At 44.1% G+C, this 23101-nt stretch overlaps 1 protein-coding gene across 1 annotated transcript in view; it reads left to right on the forward strand.

The window, feature by feature from the left end:
- The first annotated feature begins 233 nt into the window (after positions 1-233).
- RBM47 (RNA binding motif protein 47) overlaps positions 234-23101 on the forward strand; it is a 205730-nt gene continuing 182862 nt past the window's right edge. The window contains exon 1 of the mRNA XM_003258613.4: positions 234-394. The gene's annotated coding sequence lies outside the window, so the exon portion shown is untranslated. The remainder of the gene's footprint in view (positions 395-23101) is intronic.

Consider the following 23101-nt stretch of genomic DNA (forward strand, 5'->3'; position numbering starts at 1 on the left):
GTTGGCCCATTCCGCGCCTACAAACAGGCTTAGCGCTCCACTGAAATGCGGGAGGCTCCTTAACTCTTGTATAAACAGGTAAGGCGAAGGGGGTGGGGCGCGGATTGCGGACATCTGGGTTTCTTGGGAATTGGGATGGGGTGGGGGTTCGAGCCAGCTCCCCAGAGAGCAGGCAAGGTGAAGCGAGGGCTTGGCTGCTGTTTCTAAATGCAGTGTTTTTTTGTTCCCTTTCTAGAAACCCTCCGTAACTCTAGGTCAGAGCGCATTAAAATGAGCCACTTCTGAACGAGCAGCGCCCAGGCCCCAGGCCCTGCTGCGAAGGCCCCGGCAAAGGTCAGGGCCCCGTCCGCGTGACGCTCCTGCCTGCGCGCGGCCAAGCCATGCTCGGCCCCAGGTAAGGACGCCCCGGGAGCTCTCCCCGGGCACGCGGGGGTCGCGGAGATCCCACCTCGTCCAGCGACTTCTTTATGGGGGAAGAAGGGGAGCGGGGCGGTTCCGATCGGCTTGAAATTCAACAGCAGGTTCCTAATTCCTCCAACGTGGTTCGGGCTGGGTTTTCTCGGAACAGCCCGAAGGGGGCCGAGCGTCTGACTCGGACAGATGCCCCCAGGTGGAGCAGGTGCCACTTCTGGGTGTCTGAAAGGCATGTGACTTTTGGGGCGGGGAGAGAAGTCCGTCTGGTCAAGTCCCCCAATCTCTGCCATCAAGGCCGATTTTCTTTGAACCTTTAGCAAAGGTATCTGCGCTCCTAAAAACAACAGGAATGTGGCACTGGCCTTTAGCCAGGGGAGGCTCAGCCAGCAGGATAAAATTTCAGGGCAGATTTACGGGAAGTTGCCGGTGTTGGGAGTAAAAATCTGGTTTGGTGAGTTTAAGGGAAGGGAGTAGACGAGAGACAACCTTGCTACTGTGAGGCGGATGGCCTCGGCAGGGGGCGGGCGGCGGGAGGAGAGAGGGAGGGAACCGGGAAGGGCCCGCAGACCAGACGCTGAGCGCTCCCGTGCGCAGCGCCCCACACAGCCGGGACCCGGCGCCGCTCTGCGGGTGGAACAGCCGCGCGCTCCCGGCCTCGGGAGCTGAGCCCGAAAGAACTTCGCTGCCTTCGGGTCGCCGCTGCCTTCGGGTCGCCGCTGCCTTCGGGTCGCCGCTCCCGCTTTCCACTGTGGAATGTGCAGCTTGGGATAGAGAGAAACCAGGGTTTGGGGAGCGGTCCTCCTGGAGACTTTCTCTCTGCAGGTCTCCAAGGTTAAGCAATTCTGACCCACTGGAATTCCCAGAGCCTGGGAGTTAAGCCTAAAACGCTCTGTCGCTTTAAGCGGCGCGGTGGGGAGTCGCTGGACACTCCTTATTTTGGTTTTACATTAAAAAGAAGGCGGACGAGAAGATGTTGTAGGTGACTTCCTAGCTGTGTTAAGTTGCTCCTGGGCTGTGAATGGTGTTAATTTCTGAAGTGGGCGGCTCCAAAAACTTAACGAGGAAAGGTAAGGTGGTTTTGGTAGTCCTTCTAACTATTGTCCCTTAATCTTACCATTTGGGTCCCAATTTTTGAAGTATATATTTTTTTCTTTTTCTTCTCTCTTTAGCCCCTATCCCTCATGCTATCACTCACCTTCTGTCTCTTGGTATATTTAGTGGGAAATAAAGGGTTTATAAAAAGGTTTTAAAAGGGTCAACTTGTGGGAAGGCAGATAATCATATACAGTCAGCCCCATCGTGTTTCCTGTAGTGATGAATCTTTTTCCATAAAAGAAACTGATTTTTTTTTTTCACTCTTGAAAATACATGATTGGACCGCCCAGAAGCACAGGTGACTTTAGACTCAGATTATTACAGTGAGACTGAGGAAGCGTCCTGGACAGGAGGCATCTCATTTAAGTGTTAACCAAGGCAGAGGGGGGTCTTCCTGCAGTAATTTACGTCTGAAAGTAACATTCGGTGGAGGTGTAGTTGTTTCAGATTAAAAATTCAGCCTGTAGAAAAGGGTAGGACTGACGAATTATGACATCTGACAAATCAGCAGTTGACCGGATATTTAAGGAATCAGATAAAATAAATGGAAGTGGAATTTTTCAAATAAATGACTCATTTTTTAATTAGGTAAAAGTTCAGCCACTCTTGGGTACTGTCCCAAGGCGTAAGTGATAGGAAGATACCATCTTCAAGGTACTTACAGGCCATTACCGACCTGAACTAAAAATCAAACCTTTTTTTTTTTTTTCTGGTGGTATTTTAATCACTCACTGTTTTCTTTAGCAGGAATATAGATTTAAAAATGTATTCTTTAAAAGTTTTAAGGCAAGGTCATACGAATTTCTCAGGGGAGGGAAAGCAAAGGGTTGACAACCCAACGTGAAGGAGTTGCCGAAGTTTTGAGCTCAAAAGGTTGGCAATTAGATCCAGAGCGTTTGAGAATTGCAGGTGCCGATTCTAAAAGGTGAAAGGTGGTCAGCGGCATAATACACAACCTCAAGATAAACCAAAGTACTCAGCCTAGAGGATAAGAGATCACTTTGTGGGAGTTTGTGTTGCTATTAATTTAAACAATGATCTTTGTTAGATTGCTGACTTGAAGTCTTGGAGGGAACTATAATCAACCCAGTCTGAAAGGAAAACAGAAGGAAAAAAAGAAAGGAGGAGATGGTTTGAGTTTTAATATTTTTTTTCTGGTCTGCTTTACCTTTCATCTTGTTCTGATATACACACTGTTAGCCTCTTTGACTTAATTACTGCATGCTGGAAGGATGGGGTCTCAGAAATTTGCCAAGCGCCTAGCTTCATTACTAACTTTCAGTATGTGTCAAATGAAGAAATAAGCCTAGCTCTGCCGTCCTTTACCTGGCTAGGTAGGCCATGCTTTAAATTAATTACATCAAGATATTCTGAATATCAATCAATTATTAAAGATTTATTATCTTCCTCTTGGTTTTTGCATTTACAGACGTTTGTAGGATTGAGAATTCATCATCATTTTTTTTACCAATCTCTATAGTTTTAATAGTCAGCATATTTATTTTTGATTCCCCCACTGTGCTGCTTTAAACTAAATTTTGAAAGAATTCTGCCCAAAGCAGTAGTGATACTGAGGATGAAATAAAGACAAAGCAAGAGAACTACATGTTTCTGGACACGTGTTCTGTACACTTGCTCTAACTAGTGCTAAAGACTACTCGTTTTTTTCCTCACATGATAAGAACATTCATATCAGACTATTTGGTTTACTGTTCTAGGTAGTGATTTTTTAAAAGATTGGGTAAAGATGAAATTATTTTCTTACAAAAGGATTTAATTTGCTCTTCAAATTCTGCTCTGAAGCTCAAGATTAAATCATGTCCCAAATGACTGAGCTTTCATTGCTATAGAAAAGCATTTGGCTATTTCAGTAAGTTTCCACCTCCACTTCTTAAGTCTCTTGATTCTTCGGAAAAGGTCAGGGGAGTGGATACAAGGGTGAAGGAGGGAGATTTTCTTAAAATTGGACCCAGGCTCAAGTGAAACTGTGATTAGGTTATCCCAGAAGACACATAATTCTGGGGAAAAAAAACTTACTCTAAAGAGGGTTTAAGTTTGGGACTCATGAGACTTAGAAAAAAGGGTATGTTTAGAATAAAGGTAGAATTTGTGTGCCAAACTTTTATGAAGTTACGACGAAGACATTAAATGCAGCTTTAAGTGCTTGTCACTGTGATTCCAAGCTACAGGTTATATTGCAGTGTTTCAGCTACTGGCCTGATTAGGAGATATATTTTCTTTCCCTCTTGGGAACAGTCTCTGTGTCTTAATGATGATGCTGATTTTCTGGTTTAATATCATAAAAGGTGTGTGTTAGTCCCAACATTACTGCTCCAAGTAATGGCTTCAAAGAGCAACTGGATAAAGATTGTCAGTAATAGCAATGCAGAGATGACCTGGGTTTCAAGATAGGAGGCCTTTGGAGCCTCCAGAGAATTGTTATAGAAGTGATCAGTAACTAATTGCTCAGTTGCCACTTCAAGTTGTTTTTTCCATCTTATGCTGGAGAGATTCAGGGGGAAATGGCACCCTGCCATTTTTTGTGTGTGGTCCTGAATCATCCTGTTGGTAAAACTCCTGAGATCGTCTGAGCTGGAGTTCTGATTGTTTCTGTTTCTCTCATAGTTGCTTCCCCATCTATTCTGTCAGCATCTGTATCAGGAGGAGGCAGTGGGGAGGGCGATCTCATCCCCATGAAGTCAATGACCACCTTCTTTTAAGGTTCTCATATCTTTTGCTCTGAAAAAGGTGTGGGGGAGGAAAACTTTCATTTTCCAGCGAAAATAGAAAGGCAGAGAGTGTCTAGAGGAATAAATGGCCAAGAAACAGGTAAGTTCTGAATGTGGTCCTAGTGTGGAATTTACCAGAAAGCTCACATGGAGATTATCAATGCCCTCAAAGGACTGCAGGTAAACTAGCAACTGTGGGAAGTGGAGGCTCCTCCTCCCCTTTTGTAATTCAAATGTTTCTAGTGTACTGCAATAGACACTAGTTTGAATGAATTCAAGATATCATCTCTTGGTAAAACCAAAAGTAAACTGATTACAAAAGGCACACACCCTTCAACCATACTCCCACTCTCTGCCTTTCCTCTACTTTCTGTGTGGTTTAAGGACGCCTGAAAAAAAAAAGAATTACAGCTCAGTTTATGTAACTTACATATTTAATAGGAGCAGTCTTTTTTTGTTGTTATGAATCTTCCATTTTTGTCATCACAGGAACTCAGTTTATGTAAAAAATGATTTGTGGGTGTGTCTAGATGCATATGGTTTATGTGTTTGTAAAGTAAAATACATAAATAAGCTGATCACAGAGAAGTGATTGTGACTATAGTAGCTCTTTTGGTGCACCCTATCGAAGCTTTTAGAGTGGAGTCATTTTAGAAATCAAAAGCACAATCTCTGCTTTTCTGAAGGCCATTTCAGGGAGATGACATCAGGAGAAGACAGAGTGCTAGTGTAACCCTGAAAACCCTTTGTGTTTTAGGAAAATATCAATCTTTTGGTCTCAGGAGATTTCTGGTTCTGCAAAATGTATGCTTTATTTATAGATTACACTCAGCCACATTAATCAAGAAAACAACATCCAGTCTACCCAAATCACGATATTTGTCTTTGGGGATGCTATATGTTTGTGGTTCTCATGAACATGGTGGCCCTGCACGAAGACCATAGTGGGTTCCTGGTGGGTGTACGTTGAATGAAAGGGGAGTTGCTGACAGCTTTGGCCTCCTGATTGTGCCTTGCTTTGATGAATTGTCAGTTTTGCTCATATTCCCTGAGTATCCACCAACTGGGCTGGAAGACAACCTGTTCCCAGACGCTATGGATAATCCACATATGGGTGAGCAAGCGTTAAGTATATGTACCAATGGGCAGTGGGTGAGTGTACAATGAATGCAGGGCATCGTGCAGCTGAAACAGGAACAGGATGCCTGTACCTGACCAAGGAAATGTCAGCATATTAAAATTACCATAAAAAGTATCTACCTTTCAGAGCATTGAGACCTGGCTCAATCATATTTGTAAAGCATTTCACGTGCCCCGAGAAAAGCAAAAAGTACAGAAGTACAAAATGGACAGGGTTTTTTCAGGTGTTGTTTCTCTTAGATCAATTTAATTCCTATTCTGAAAATGTGTGTTTGAGCCTTGTAAGCTCGGGTAAACCATTCGTGTTTCAAAAACTAGGGTTCAAAGTTGGTGATGATAATAGCACTGTGACTTTTAAAAAGATGGCTTAGGCTGGGCGCGGTGGCTCATGTCTGTTATCCCAGCACTTTGGGAGGCCAAGGCGGGTAGATCACAAGGTCAGGAGTTCGAGATCAGCCTGGCCAATAGGGTGAAACCCTGTCTCTACTAAAAGTACAAAAATTAGCCGGGCATAGTGGCGGGCGCCCATAGTCCCAGCTACTCGGGAGGCTGAGGCAGGAGAATCGCTTGAACCCAGGAGGCGGAAGTTACAGTGAGCTGAGATCATGCCACTGCACTCCAGCCTGGGCAACAACAAAAAAAAAGAAAAGAAAAGAAAAGATGGCTTAAATAATATTTCTTTTTGTGTGTTGTCATTTGGTTTAAAAAATAATAACATGGTTCTCGGTACACCAAGCCCTTGCCAAGATTAGGCCGATCTTCCCAGTAGCCTTCTCAAGACAAAGTTGCCTTTGTGTAACTACAACTGGGAGGGTTTGGTGACACAGAAAACTCAATGGGGCACTGCAACTTCTTATTAACAGAAAATGCAATGGCCTAATGTTTTTGTTGTTTTTTTGTTTTTGTTTTATGTTCTACCAGTTAATACCTGTGATCTATTTCTCCATGAGGATGATCTTACTATTTTAGACTTGTCCAGGGAAGAATGAGGTGGTTATGGCTTTACCTTAGAATTTAGTTAGATTATAAAAGGCTGCAACATGCTGGCATGGAGGAGAGCTCAGCACTGTGGGCTAGTTTGTTATCAGGGTAATCAGCAAAGTTTGGTCATGTGGAGAGAAAAAAAGGGGTTTATCTAGAGTAAAGATGCAGATTTTGGGGAAAGGATGGTTATTCATACTAAATTCATACTCCATAGCAGAGTGTCTAGGAGCGTGGACTGCCTTGGTTCCAATCTTAGTTCTGCCACTTACATGTGACTTTAGGCAGGCTAACTAAAAAAGAAAACTCTGTGACTCAGTTTCCCCAACTGTAAAATGCCTACCTGACAGGGTTATTATAAGGATTAAATAAATTAATCTGGGCCAGGCTTGGTCACTCACACCATAATCCCGGCACTTTTGGAGACCAAGGCCCGTAGATCACTTGAGCCCGGGAGTTTCAGAACAACCTAGGCAACATGGCAAAACCCCATCTGTACAAAAAATACAAAAATTAGCCAGGCGTGGTGGTACACGCCTGTAATCCCAGCTACCTGGGAGGCTGAGGTGGGAGGATCCCTTGAGATCGGGAGGCGGAGGTAGCAGTGAGCCGAGATTGCGTCACTGCACTCCAGCCTTGACAGAGCAAGACTCCATCTAAAAACAAACAAACAAACAAAAAACAAACAAGTTTATACCTCTTTGTCTGCTATTTAATATCCTTTAAAAGGGCGAGAGTTGCCAATAAGCAATGATGAGGAGGAAAAAATTGCATTTTTTTGTAATTAGAAAAAACTTACTAGGTCATTATCAGAAGGAAAAAAGTACGTTTTCTCAAAATTAGGGAGAGTGAAGAGCTGAGTGTGGTGGTTCAAGCCTGTGGTCCCAGCTACTTGGGAGGCTGAGGCAGGAGCGTCGCTGGATGACAGGAGCTCAAGGGTTTAGTATGTTATGATTGCGCCTGTGACTAGCGACTGCACTCCAGCCTGGGTAACATAGTGAGATCTCACCTCTAAAAAATACTGAGGGTCAACCAAGAAATCCAAGAGTGAAAGGGCAGTATCAGGTGAATATCAATGAGTCACAGCAGTGTGGCTTTTCTGGTGGGCTGACGGTGTACTCTTAGTTACTAAGAAAAGAGATGAGGAAGGACAGGTGGCTGAAGAAGTATTGGAAGAATTGCCTCTAGTGAAATCCTATTTGCAGAGCAAAGAGAAATCCAATAACAAGTTAGCCCTTCCCATTTGCTGCAAACAGTAGTTTGGCCCAGGGACCTCCTTTGCTTTTTGCTCCACATTGTGGGCTCCAGGATCTACCTCAAGGTATATGTCACTTTGCCAATGAGTAAACAGAAACTGCCAGCTCATATGATACAGACAAGCCCAGCGTGAAACCTAGGAGTCACTTCTCTGGTGGGAACTGCAGGAGGCACACAGACCCTGAAATTAAATGGTAACACCCATGTTCTCATGTACCCTGGTCATGTATGAAAGGTCTTGCCCTTTCTCCATTGGCTAGAGCTAGTCACGGAAGGGTGGATGCGTCTGCAGAATCTGCTTATCTGCTCCCCTGCTTCCACCTTTGTCCTCACCGCTCTCCCCGCACACTCCTTTCTTAACCCAGTATCCAGTGACTCTTATTTTTTGAGATGGAGTCTCACTCTGTCACCCAGGCTGGAGTGCAGTGGCACGATCTCAGCTCACTGCAACCTCTGCCTTCCAGGCTCCAGTGATTCTCCTGCCTCAGCCTCCCGAGTAGCTAGGATTACAGACATGCACCACCATGCCTGGCTGATTTTTTGTATTTTTAGTAGAGATGGAGTTTCACCATGTTGGCCAGGCTGGTCTCGAACTCCTGGCCTCAAGCAATCTGCCTATCTTGGCCTCCTAAAGTGCTGGGATTGCAGGCGTGAGCCACCTCACCTGGCTAGAGTGACTCTTTTAAAACAGAAGTCAGCTCGTGTCAGTCCCCTGCCGAAAACTTTCTAGAGCCTCTCTATCTCACTCAAAAGCCAGTGAATGACTTTATTTCTAGTCCCATCACCTCTTTAACCTCACCTGCTACCACGCACATCCTTACTCCCTCTGCTTTAACCACACTCATTTTCTTGATGGGGTGTGCCCAGCACATTCATACCACAGGGCCTTTGCACTGGCTGCCCCTGATGCCTGAACCATCATCCCCAGACATCTCCATGCTTCACTCCTTCACCTCCTTCAAGTCTTTGCTCTGCCTCCTCCTGGTTAAAACAGCAATTCCTCCTTCCTGCCCGCATCCTCCGTCTCGCTACCCTGCTTTCTCTCTGGTATTTATCGCTTTGTAGCATACTATGTAATTGTGTGACCTATTATCTGTCTCTCCCAGACTAGAATGTCTACTTCATTCATTGATGTATCCCCAAGCACATTAGAGGAGCGTCTGCCACCGAGTAGGTGCTCCATAAATACTTGTTGAATAAATGAATAAGACACACAGGCTTTTACACATTTCAAGCATGACTGAAAGCGTTTTACTTGAAATACAACCACGAACATACCTTTCTGAATGAGCTTGGGTTTTCTCCCAGACCTCTCCCAGAAGGCTGCCATGTTTTCTGTGGTTTATTTTCTCTGTCACCACAAGTCCTTGATGGAGGCTGATGACTAAGTAACGTGCAAGGCAGGGCCAAAAGTGGGGATGTCGCAATCATTTCAGCACTTCCCCATTTCAGAGCTTCCCTGTTTCCAAATCAAAGCCTCCTCTTTGGCAATCTTTTTGTGATTTACATCTAAATGTATAGCCCTCTGTTTTGAACCATTTTGTGAATTGCGTGCCCTACAGATAATTACAATTGACTGACATGTTACTATATTGTTTATCACCTTTTCTATTGTCATTTAATTATAACTAATGATTGTTCTGAAAGTAACTGTCAAGACAAATTTTCTTAACTATCTCTTTTCACCTTTGAGGTTTCCACAAGTGCTAACTGCTGCTACAGGATTCCATTTAGATTGTTCTCGGTTGTAGAGCTCAATTAGGTATTTTTCTCTTGACCTGGCATGAAACAGAAGTGCTAGAGTCATTGTTTGAGTCTTTAATTTTTTCCCAGAACCTTTGTACAAATACTTGATCTTGCCTTTTACCAAGCGGCAAAACAATTCTCTGATCTGTCATGTTTGTTTGCTAGCCCTGGCTTCGTTCTCTCCTTTGGACAATTACCTAGGTTTGGCAAAATTGCTTTTCTTGGCCTTTGGAGGCCCAGTTCCCTCTCTGCGTTCATTTGCCTTGTTTAGATCCATAATTCACTGAAAAGGGCTTCCTCAGTTGCTGGTAGAATCTTGTGGCTACTAGGCTTGGGGACCCTAAAACCATCTTGAAGGCAGTACTGACTCCAGAAAGGTTCTTTGCAGTAAAAAAAGGCAATAGTACATAAAGTCTGCTGAGGGTAGATGAAGAGCCTGGATTTAGTTATTTCTGACTGTTGTCAGTCATGGTTTATGGCTGATTTAGAATTATTTGGATTTTGGGTTGTGTTTTTTTCCTTGTAAATTGATTTGCAAGACACCATCACAATTTGTTGAGGAGTTCAAAAAATACACACACAAATTATACCTAATAAAGAGCTAATGTTCATAGTTCTTTCTGCAAATCATCTTATTTCTTCTCATATGTACTGAATGGGACATTAGAAATGAATAGGGGGGCCGGGCGTAGTGGCTCACGCCTGTAATCCCAGCACTTTGGGAGACCCAGGTGGGATTGCTTGAGCCCAAGAGTTAAAGAGTAGCCTGGGCAACATGGCGAAACCCCTTCTCTATTAAAAAAAAATTTTAAAAGAAAAGAAAAAATGAATAGCATATAAATGTTTTATTTATTTATTTATTTATTTATTTATTTATTTATTTTTGTGACAGAGTCTTGCTCTATCACCCAGGCTGGAGTGCAGTGGTGCAATCTCGGCTCACTTCAAGCTCCGCCTTCTGGGTTCACGCCATTCTCCTGCCTCAGCCTCCCGAGTAGCTGGGACTACAGGCACCCACCACCACGCCTGGCTAATTATTTCTGTATTTTTAGTAGAGACGGGGTTTCACTGTGTTGGCCAGGATGGTCTCGATCTCCTGACCTCGTGATCCACCCACCTCGGCCTCTCAAAGTGCTGGGATTACAGGCATGAGCCACTATGCCCGGCCAGCATATAAATGTTAAATTAGACTTGTCTTTGGTAATATACTATATAGAGGGAGCTGGTGGTAATTATTTACCAAAATATAGAACCAGTAAATATGAATTAAATGGATTTTTAAACTAGACACATTGAAAGGACTCATTTTTCTTGCCCAGATATAGACTTTTTGTTTTTTTTTTGAGATGGAGTCTTGCTTTTATCACCCAGGCTGGAGTGCAGTGGCACTATCTCAGCTCACTGCAACCTCCACCTCCCAGGCTGAAGCCATTCTGCTGCCTCAGCCTCCTGGCCAGCTGGGATTACAGGTGCCCACCACCACGCCTGGTTAATTTTTGTATTTTTAGTAGAAACAGGTTTCACCATGTTGGCCAGGCTGGTCTCGAACTTCTGACCTCATGATCCGCCCACCTTGACCTCCCAAAGTGCTGGGATTACAGGTGTGAGCCACTGTGCCCGACCCAGAGTTGTTTGTTTTTTTTTTTTTCATACTGAGTCTCACTCTATCGCCCAGGCTGGAGTGTAATGGTGTGATCTCGGCTCACTGCAAACTCCGCCTCCCGGGTTTAAGTGATTCTCCTGCCTCAGCCTCCCGAGTAGCTGGATTACAGGCATGAGCCATGAGGCCTGGCAAATTTTTGTATTTTTGGTAGAGACGGGGTTTCACTGTGTTGGCCAGGCTGGACTCAAACTCCTGATCTCAAGTGATCCGCCGCCTCGGCCTCCCAAAGTGTTGGGATTACAGGCGTGAGCCACCGTGTTTGGCCTAGATAACAGACTTAACTGTTGTTTGAGCAGCTGCTATGTGCTGGACACTGGATACGAAGTACTCAGTGGTGAATAAAGATTCTCTGCCCTCTGGGACTTTCTTTGTTGGGTGGAGATGAGATTTAGTGCTCTGAAGGAACCAGGAACCCACAGGTACTACACAGTAGTAGGTGAGAATCCCATAGGTGAGGTCATCAGAGAAGCCTCCTCCAGGGAGGTGGGCTGAAGGTGTTTGATGGGCAGGGAGATGTCCATCTTTGCCAGATGGAGTAGTGTTCATGAAGGTCCTAAGGCTGGGAACGCTTGGCATGTTGAGGGACTTAAAGAAGGCCGACCTTGCAACAGTGCATAGTGCCCAGCAAGGAGGAGATGGGCACAAGGTAGGGTTATGGGGATTACTGAGACTCAGAGCACGTGGGTCACTAAAGACCATGGAAAAGAGTTTGCATTTTGTTACTCCAGGCCTAAAAGAAAGCCATTAAAGATGACTTCTTAAAAGACAACCCTGACCCAGGCTGGAGTGCAGCGGTGCGATCATGGCTCACTGCAGTCTTAAACTCTTGGGCTCAAGTGATCCTCCTGCCTCAGCCTCCCAAGAAGCTGGGACCACAGGCACGCAATCACACTCAGCTAATTCTTTGATTTTTTTGTAGAGACCAGGTCTCACTATTTTGCCCAGGCTGGTCTTGAATTTCCGGGCTCAAGCAATCCATCCATCTTGGCCTCCCAAAATGTTGACATTACAGGTGTGAGCCACTGTGCCTGTCCAGGGGTTGATTTTTGGGGGTGGTGGTGATGGTGGAGAGAGCCAGTGGCCTGCATGGGATGTCTTCTGTGTATCCACCTGCCTCTTTTATGACCTGAGTCTGAGGCCGGCAGTGGCCAGCAGAAATAGCAAGATGTGGTGATGGCCTGGAGGGAGGACTGAGGATGAGGCGTTCTGATCTGTGTTGCTGGCTGTTATGGCAGAGACTGGGGGAGAACAAGTTCGAGGCAGGTTGAGGAGATCAGGAGCTCAATTTTGGGTGTGTTTACTGAGATTCCTGTTCAAACATCCCAAGGAGATGCTGGAAGTTTCCCTTTTTTTTTTTTTTTTTTTTTTTTTTTTTTTTTTTTTTTTTTTTTTTTTTGAGATGGAGTCTCACTCTTTTGCCTAGGCTGGAGTTCAGTGGCTCGATCTCGGCTCACGGCAACCTCTACCTCCCAGGTTCAAGCAACTTTCCTGCCTTAGCCTCCCAGGTAGCTGGGATTACAGGTGCGCGCCACCACGCCTGGCTAATTTTGGTATTTTTAGTAGAGACGGGGGTTTCACCATGTTGGTCAGGCTGGTCTCGAACTCCTGACCTCGTGATCTGCCCACCTCGGCCTTCCAAAGTGCTAGGATTACAGGTGCGAGCCACTACACCTGGCTAGAAGTTTCCCCTTTTATATCCAGTGCCTCTAGCAAAAGCAGGAGACACCTCTAGTGCTTAGCATTCATTTTTAGGAAAAGTATTTTTTATTTTATTTTTAGAGACAAGGTGCCACTCTGTCACCAAACTGGACTGCAGTGGCAGGACATTGCTCACTGTAACATCTTGGGCTCAAGCAATCAATCCTCCTGCCTTAGCCTCCTGGGTAACTGGGACTACAGGCACATCACCATGCCTGGCTGCCTAGCATTTTTTCTTTTATTTTCTTTTTTCTTTTTTTTTTTTTTTTTTTGAGAGTCTTGCTCTGTTGCCTAGGCTGGAGTGAGGTACAATCATATTTCCCTGCAGCCTCAACCTCCCTGTGCTCAGGTGATCCTCCCACTGAGGTGGGTCACAAGTAGTTGGGATTACGGGTGCACATCACCATGCTTGGCTAATTTTTTGTATTTTTTGTCGAGACAGCATTTCGCAATGTAGCCCAGGCTGGTCTCAAACTCCTGGGCTCAAGCAATCCGCTTGCCTCAGCCTCCCAAAGTGCTGGGATTATGGGTGTGAACCACCATGCCTGGCCCTTCACATTCTTTTAAACAACTATTTTGTATTTCAGTGTTTCTCTTTATGTCCACACTGGCAAATATAAAGTATGTGATCTTTACTTATATACTACAAATGACAAAATAATGCTAATTGAGTATCTAGGGTGTATAGGAAACTGTAATGGGGAAATGGGGTTGGGGGCAAACGTTAAAAAAAAGACCTAAGTATAGTTTCAGTCATCAAACTTATAACTCAAATTAATCATCTATATTTACCAAAATTTAAATATTTATATTATATATTTAATGTGCAATCACATTAATATAAATATATTTAAAGTACATGTATATATTTATATATACTTAACACTGAATATATTTAATATATTTAGCATGTATATGTACTTAATTTACAATATTAAATGCCATATTTTGAGATGGAGTCTCATTCTGTCACCAGGCTGGAATGCAGTGGCACGATCTTGGCTCACTGCAACCTCCACCTCCCAGGTTCAAGCGATTCTCCTGCCTCAGCCTCCCGAGTAGCTGGGACTACAGGCGTGCACCACCATGCCCAGCTAATTTTTTTGTATTTTTAGTAGAGACAGGGTTTCACCATGTTGCACAGGATGGTCTCCATCTCCTGACCTTGTGATCTGCCTGCCTCGGCTCCTAAAGTGTTGGGATTACAAGCGCGAGCCATCACACCTGGCCTTAAATGCCATATATATTTAATAGTGAAAACAAAAATTTGTGTGAACAGAGATTCATCCCACATAACAGGTAAGAGATAAAAGAAAATGTAAGATGAGGCCGGGCGCGGTAGCTCACGCCTGTAATCCCAGCACTTTGGGAGCCTGACGCAGGTGGATCACAAGGTCAGGAGATCAAGACCATCCTGGCTAACACGGTGAAACCTCGTCTGTACTAAAAATACAAAAATTAGCTGGCTGCAGTGGCAGGCGCCTGTAATCCCAGCTACTCGGGAGGCTGAGGCAGGAGAATCGCCTGAACCTGGGAGGCGGAGGTTGCAGTGAGCCGAGATCGCGCCACTGCACTCCAGCCTGGGCGACAGAGCGAGACTCTGTCTCAAAAAAAAAAAAAGAGAGAAAAGATAAGATGAAACAGTGGATTTCCTTGTGAGTTATAACCACTGAGAGACATGCAAACTCATGGTGTAAATATTGACACTATAAAAATGGATCCATTAGAACATGTAAATGTATTTCTTGTCTGTTTCTTACCTAACTTTTGTAAGCTTTGTAAAAAGGGTCTGCTGTGTTTCTTCTGCATATTATGTGGGTGGAAATTAGAAAGCTGATACAGGCATATTTTAAACCACATAATGAAAGGCTGATTTGTATCTCTAGCAAACTGAGTTTTTGAGTTTCTGGTACCTAAAGTGAGCTGGGGATATGAGGGTGAGCAACACACAGGGCTTTTAGAGCTTATAGTGGTGGAAGCTTTATCCGTTTGTTTTTAGCAGCACACTGCAACCTCCCAAGCAGAGATTATTCTAAAATAAATGATCGCGCATATACTTGCAAACTTATAGGAATAAAATGATGTTGGTCTCAAGCAATGACCAAAGAAGTGATGTTTTAAAAAGTCATAAAACATTAGAATTGGATGGAGGCAGAAGAGGCTGTGATGGATAATGTTTTGCAACCGTGGCTATAGAAACTGTCAGTGGCTGTAACATTTTATTTTCCGATGTCATGTCAACACCAGTGGAGCCCATGAGGTGTAATTGTATTTATTATTGCTTAATTGAGCCACAGATGGTGTGGTTATTCATTTTGCATAAGATGGTTCAGTTTCTGAAAGGATATGAAGCACCTGAAGTTTTCACAATTAATTAATTAGTTAATTAATTAATTTTGAGACAGAGTCTCACTCTGTTGCCCCGGCTGGAGTGCAGTGGCAAGATCTTGGCTCACTGCAACCTCCGCCTCCCAGGTTCAAGTGATTCTCCTGCCTCAGCCTCCCGAGTAGCTGGGATTACAGGCATGCACCATTATGCCCAGCTAATTTTTGTATTTTTAGTAGAGATGGGGTTTCACCATGTTAGCCAAGCTGGTCTTGAACTCCTGACCTCAGATGATCCACCTGCTTTGGCCTCCAAAAGTGCTGGAATTACAGGTGTGAGCCACCATATCTGGCTAAATTCTGTTTTTAATAAGAAAGCAACTTTGGTGAGGAGGTGTATAAGGTGTACCTGGAACAGTACTCACTTTGTCATCCAGGCTGGAGTGCAGTGGAGTGATCTCAGCTCACTGCAGCCTTGACTTCCTGGGTTCAAGAGAGTCTCTCACCTCGGCCTCCCAAGTAGCTGGGACCACAGGCACACGCCACTATGCCTGGCTAATTTTTTTCATATGTTTTGTGGAAACAGGGTTTCACCATGTTGCCCAGGCTGGTCTTGAACTCTTGAGCTCAAGTGAGCCACCACGCCCACCCAGCCATGACTAACATTTATTGAGCACCCACTGTATGCCATGCATGGTTTCTTATTTTTATTATTTTTTTTTTGAGACAGGGTTTTGCTCTGTTGCCCAGACTGGAGTTCAGTGGTGTGATCATAGCTCACTGCAGCCTCAACCTCCTGTGTTCAAACGATCCTCCTGCCTCAGCCTCCCAAAGTGCTGGGATTACAAGTGTGAGTCACTGTACCTGGCCATGATTTTATTTAACCAACAAAACCACCCGTGAGAAGTAGGTTTTACAATTATCCTCATTTGACATGTGTAGAAATGAGGCGCTATCTAGTAAATTGCCCAAGGTAAATAGTGGTCAGAATTGAGACTTTTTTGTGTATGTGTGTGTTACAGGGTCCTTTTCACCATGTTGCCCAGGCTGGAGTGCAGTGGTATGATCAAGGCTCACTGCAGCCTTGACCTTCTAGGCTCAAGTGATCTTTCCATCTTAGCCTCCTCAGTAGCTGGGACTACAAGTGTACGCCAGCTCAGCTAATTTTTTTTTTTTTTTGTAGAGATGGGGGTCTCATTCTTTTGCCCAGGTTTGTCTCAAACTTCTGGGCTCAAGCAATCCTACCCCTTTGGCCTCTCAGAGTGTTGGAATTACAGGTGTGAGCCACTTCACCTGGCCAAGACTCTTGTAAAGCTTCCCAAAGGAGGTCAGGTTTGGAAAAACCAGGTCTTTGGACCAGGACCCAGTCTTCTACAAGATCTGTTCTTGGCTTTTATCACCCCAGACAATTGACCCTGGCCATGGCCCTTCTCCTGACTGCCTTTCACTTTCCTTTCTTTTAAAATTAGATAGAAGGGAGGGGAGATTTTGGACTAGGCTTTGACTTATGTTTTACACAGCGGCAATTTTCTCTAATTCTTTTTACTTTCATGGTTCAAGTCACTAAAAGGCTGCTAGTTTATTGGATGTTGAAGGGAAGATAGGGGTGGGGTGGATGGGGGATTGTCACTTGGCTTTAAGTCGCAGGAAGGAAATAATGCTGGGTTAGATGGCTCGTTCCAAATCTTACAAAATTCTTACAGATTTTATTCTTAACTCTCAGATCCCTTCTGAGATAGTGAATATTGCTAGTATATAGGATGGTTCCAGACTGGTGGTTCTAGATTTTGTCTTCCAAGGAACATTTGGTAATGTCTGGAGATGTTTTTGCTTGTCACAATGTGGGAGGCAGTAGTGGGGGTGGGGATTGGGAGCTTCTGGCATCTAGTAGGTAAAGGCCAGGGGTACTGCTGGACATCCTACAGTGCCCAGGGGAGCCACACACAACAAAGAATTATCCAGCCCAAAATGTCCATAGGGCTGAGGCTGAGAAACCCCATTCTAGACTGTTCTCCACAGTCACTACTGTCTTTTTTTTTTTTTAAGTTTTATTTTTTAAGAGATGGGATCTCACTATGTTGTCCAGGCTGGTCTTGAACTCCTGGTTCAAGCAATCCTCCTGCCTTGGCCTCCCAAAGTGCTGGGATTACAAGCATGAGTCACCATACCTGGCCTGTTACTACTGTCCTACACACCATGTACGGTATTCCTTTCTTTAGTTTTTTATCACCAATGAGTTAAACTCATCTCTCTTCTGATGATGCAGGGTCTAAGAAGGTATTAGGGGAGAAGGTCAGTAAAAAGTTGAACTGAACTCTGTTCTTAGGAATGTTAAGTGTTTTAACAGCAGCCTGCTAGAAAAGTCATTTCATAGTTTATTTTTCCCTTTGTCATGGATTCAGTCACTTCACTGTTTCCTTCTCAGATTCTAAGAATTTTTCTTTCGAGGCTACTATTGTCATTAGAATATCCCCAGAGTTTTGGTATACATTTTTTTTCTTGAGGGACTTCTTGATATTTATATATTTTGGACAAAGCTGAACTTTGAGAAAGTTGTTAGTAGAATCTTTTCAGACCTAAAGATGCCTGAAGTTTAAAGGTTTAGGTTTGGTTAAAATGAAGTTGTCCTATGTTTTATTAAGACTGTATCTTGACTTCATTTAAAGCAAAAAAAAAAAAAAAATCGTTGTACAGTGCTTTCAGCTTCATGGTGAGAGACTTATATTAAATGAACACATGCTGGTGTATAGCTGGACTGTCAGCAGCTTTGGGAAAACAGCAAACATTCAAGGATGGCTAGAAATGAGCTCCGTGTACCAGGCTGACTTTCCTTTGAAAAAACCTTTTAGTCAATATTTGATGTCCTGTAGATTTGGGGAAGAAAGATAAATAAATGTGTTTGCAGTTGTTCCTGGCTGAGAGAAGCTGAGTTTACCTAAGTTTCCATAAGAAATTAATTACAACCAAAGGAAATGAAACAAAAGCCTAGGGGATGGAGATCATAGGTGAATGAAGATCCCTCTGCAAATTGACATGGGTTCTAGGTTTGACTTCTTTGTAGTGGAAATAAAATGCAGCTGAATGAGCTCTCATTTTTGCTGAATACAAGACACCTTCAAATTTAATAAATGGGAAAATGATGTGTACTGAGAAGCTTGGAAATTCTCTGATGACCTTTTGTGTTATTTCAGTTCATTTAAGGTCACAAAAGTCCTACAAATGCCCTGTTGAATCAGATTAAAAAACTGCCCATCCTAGTTTCTGCAGATTTCAGAGGATATATTTTAGACAAAGTCATTCATAGAATTTCTAGCTATACTTCTTCTTTTTTTAGAGGCAGAGTCTTGCTCTCTTACCCAGGCTAGAGTGCAAGTGCAGTGGTGCGATCTTGGTTCACTGCAACCTCCGCCTCCTGGGTTCAAGCTATTCTCTTGCCTCAGCCTCCCAAGTAGCTGGGATTGCAAGCATGTGCCACCACATGTGGCTAATATTTTTGTGTTTTTAGTAGAGGCTGTTCTTGAACTTCTGACCTCAAGTGATCTGCCCACATCGGCCTTCCAAAGTGCTGGGATTACAGGCGTGAGCCACTGCACCCAGCCATCTAGCTATACTTCTTGAATATCAGTTAGATACGGACCCTAGATACCATTATTTCTCCACATCCACATGTTATGGATCCATGATCAGGATCTAATTCATTCAGATTCCCCAGGACTCCTTGTTAAAGCAGTATTTACTTTTCTTCCCTCCAAAGCTCACTTTCAGACTTCTACAGGTAGCCCATTTACCTTCATTTCAACTCTCTTGACCCTTCATTCTTTTAACATTTGAATTCTATTCCATCTCCATCTTAATCCTTCTGTTCTGAAGAGGCCTGAGTCTTGCGTGGAAAGTCAAGACTCAGTGCTTGATTATTTTAGTACATCTCTCATGTATCTTACTGGAGATACATTATATATATATATAATCAATGATATCTTGGATAAGATGTCCCAGTTTAATCTCAGATGCTCTTTGGTTTTGCCCAAGTCTTGAATAGTGATTTGAAGTTTGCTTCCAAAACTCATTTTGATGATTCTATGTGGGTGGGTTTTTTTTGTTGTTGTTGTTTTTGTTTTTGTTTTTTGTTTTTTTGAGACAGAGGTTTTGCTCTTGTTGCCCAGGCTGGAGTGCAATGGTGCGATCTCAGCTCACCGCAACCTCTGCCTCCTGGGTTCAAGTGATTCTCCTGCCTCAGCCTCTTGGTAGCTGGGATTACAGGCATGCGCCACCACACCCGGCTAATTTTTTTTTGTATTTTTAGTAGAGGCAGGGTTTCTCCATGTTAGTCTCAAACTACTGACCTCAGGTGATCTGCCTGCCTTGTGGCCTTCCAAAGTGCTGGGATTACAGGCGTGAGCCACCGTGCCCGGCCTATGTGGGTTTTTTGTTGTTGTTTTCTTTTGAGTAGCAACAACTCCAACCATTTATTCATTGAGTGGATACAGGTTCTGTATCAGGCATTGGAGATACAAAATGCATCAGAAGTATTCTGGGTTGTTGAGAAGCTCACAGACTAAATCAGACATGTAAGCAAAAATAAAATACTCTTTTGTGCTTTCTAGAATAGAGATATTCATTTATCCATCCATTGAGTCATTGAAAACCATTTATTTTGTGCCTACATTTACCGAGAGAGACTGAAGCATTAAAAATGAGTGCCATGAAATTTTCTAGATGCTATGATAGGAATCAGTAGCATCAGTTTAACCTGAGGAGGCACAGCAGGGGATGAGGGAAATGTTTAGGGGACTCCTCATAAAGATAAGACTTTTAACATACTTAACATTTGCATAGTGTATTAGTCTGTTTTCATGCTGCTGATAAAGACATACCCGAGACTGGGAAGAAAAAGAGGTTTAATTGGACTTAACAGTTCCCCATGGCTGGGGAGGTCTCATAATCATGGGGGAGGGTGAAAGGTACTTCTTACATGGCGGCAGCAAGAGAGAATGAGGAAGAAGTGAAAGCAGAAACCCCTCATAAACCCATCAGATCTCGTGACACATATTCACTATCACAAGAATAGTCTGGAAAAGACCAGCCCCCATGATTCAATTACCTCCCCCTGGGTTCCTCCCACACCACATGGGAATTCTGGGAGATACAATTCAAGTTGAGATTTGAATGGGAACACAGCCAAACCATGTCACATAGCATGTGTTATGTGCTTGGTCCTGTGCTTTTTTTTTTTTTTTGAGACGGAGTCTCGCTCTGTTGCCCCAGGCTGGAGTGCAGTGGCGTGATCTTGGCTCACTGCAAGCTCTGCCGCCTGGGTTCACTCCATTTTCCGGCCTCAGCCTCCTGAGTAGCTGGGACTACAGGCGCCCGCCACTGCGCCCGGCTAATTTTTTGTATTTTTAGTAGAGACGGGGTTTCACTGTGGTTTTGATCTCCTGACCTTGTGATCCACCTGCCTTGGCCTCCCAAAGTGCGGTGGCATGAGCCACCGCGCCTGGCTGTGCTTGGTCCTGTTCTAAACACTTTACGAAGATGAACTCATTGAATCTGCATAAGGAAACTATGAAGTACCTACAATTATGATCCCCATACACAGAAGACCAAGGCACAGAAAGGTTAAATAACTTGCCTAGGGTTATGTAGCTAGTAAGGGCAGAACTGGGAGTTGAACCCAGGTGATTTGGCTCTAGAATTAGAGATGATTCTTGAATGAGGTTTTTTTCTTATTTTTTTTGTTTTTTTTTTTTTGAGACGGAGTTTCACTCTTGGCACCCAGGCTAGAGTGCAGTGGCGTGATCTCGGGTCACTGCAACCTCCGCCTCCCGGTTCAAGTGATTCTCCTGCCTCAGCCTCCCAAGTAGCTGGGATTACAGGCATGCGGCACCATGCCTGGCTAATTTTGTATTTTTAGTAGAGACAGGGTTTCTCCATGTTGGTCAGGCTGGTCTCGAACTCCTGACCTCAGGTGATCTGCCCTCCTCAGCCTCCCAAAGTGCTGGGATTACAGGTGTGAGCCATAGTGCCTGGCTTGAATGAGTCTTAAATGAGATCCAGAGATATGAAAAGCAGGTAGTTAGTTGCCATTTGGAGAGGGATTCTGGAACCTAGAGAGAGATGAGGCTGAAGAGGCAAGAAGAAACCAGATGGCAAGGACTTTGTCTCATGGGTAAAGCATATAATTTATAGAAAGCAGAGACAAATGGAAGCTAAAAAAGAAGAAAAAAGTCACAGCTGGGCGCAGTGGCTCACGCTTGTAATCCCAGCACTTTGGGAGGCTGAGTTGGGCAGATCACTTGAGGTCAGGAGTTCGAGACCAGCCTGGCCAACATGGTAAAACCCCGTCTCTACTAAAAATACAAAAATTAGCCGGGCGTGGTGGCGGGTGCCTGTAATCCCAGTTACTCTAGAGGCTGAGGCACAAGAATCGCTTGAACCTGGGAGGTGGAGGTTGCAGTGAGCCGAGATTATGGCACTGTGCTCCAACCCGGGCCATAGAGCGAGTCTCAGTCTCAAAAAAAAAAAAAAAAAAAAACCCAGTAAAAATAAAAATTAGCAGGCTGGGTATGGTGGCTCATACCTGTAATCCCAGCACTTTGGGAGGCTGAGGTGGGTGAATTACGGTCAGGAATTTAAGACTAGCCTGGTCAACATGGCTAAACCCCATTTCTACTAAAAATACAAAAAATTAGCTGGATGTGGTGGTGTGCACCTATAATCCCAGCTACTCAGGAGGCTGAGGCAGGAGAATCACTTGAACCCGGGAGGCGGAGGTTGCAGTGAGCCGAGATCATGCCACCGCACTCCATCCTGGGCGACAAGAGTGAAACTCTATCAAATAAATAAATAAATAAATAAAGGAAGAGGTGTGGAGACATAGCCAAACACTAGCTCACATGTTTCATGTCATCTTGTTTTTCCAAATCAGCAATGACAGCAGGATGAGTGGGCCAATTCTAAGGAATGTACATATAAGATTTAACTTCATTCATTGGTTCCGTATTTGTGGGATTTCTGCTATTTACATTTACTTCACAACATGTGCTCACCCAGAGTGTGCCTTTCATGCCAGAATTTTAGAATTGTACTTGCCTTACTAACACCAACTTGAGCAGAATGATATTATCACAGTCAAAATGGTTATTGCTGCAACAGTCTCTAAGTTTAGGATTTGCAGTTTGTCCAGCATCATCAAACCTAGTTGACAGGAGAGAAAAAGAGATCCAAGTCTAAGCTTGTTTCACTCTCATTGACAAAAGAAAGGGCTTTTTATTGCTGTTTTGTACTTGGTCTTTTTTTTTTGAGACGGAGTCTCGCTCTGTCGCCCAGGCTGGAGTGCAGTGGCGCAATCTCGGCTCACTGCAAGCTCCGCCTCCCGGGTTCACGCCATTCTCCAGCCTCAGCCTCTCCGAGTAGCTGGGACTACAGGCGCCCGCCACCACGCCCGGCTAATTTTTTTGTATTTTTAGTAGAGACGGGGTTTCACCGTGGTCTCGATCTAGGGACCTCGTGATCCGCCCGCCTTGGCCTCCCAAAGTGCTGGGATTACAAGCGTGAGCCACCACGCCTGGCTGTACTTGGTCTTAATACTGGATATGGATTGGGCCCCTGTGCAGAGGCAGTTGTTTCTTTGCTACCAGGCTGGTAATTTAGAGCCTGCACGTTTTGGAAAATAAATTAATCTCCAAGTCTGCCTTCCCCTCAAATGGTAATGCTCTACTTATTGTATCAGTGAGCATTTACTGGAGCAACTACTTGGTACCTATTGGTCACTTTGCTGAGTTCTGGGGAGTTGTAGGTGAATAGGACACTCTTCCTGCCCTCAGCTGCTCACACTCTTGTGGGGACAACTCACTTGTGTCCAACTCACTGTACTATAACATGGCATGTGATATTGAACAGGGAGCCCACAGGAGGGACAGTTGGGGAAGAGGGGTGCTCTTTTAGCTAGATTTTTTTTTCTGCGATATAATTAACATAATGTGAAATTCACCATTTTAAATTAGAAAATTCACTTTTTTTTGGAGATTGAGTTTCGCTCTGTTGCCCAGGCTGG

Source organism: Nomascus leucogenys, chromosome 20 (assembly GCF_006542625.1).
Source record: "Nomascus leucogenys isolate Asia chromosome 20, Asia_NLE_v1, whole genome shotgun sequence".
In the NCBI taxonomy this organism is placed as follows: domain Eukaryota; kingdom Metazoa; phylum Chordata; class Mammalia; order Primates; family Hylobatidae; genus Nomascus; species Nomascus leucogenys.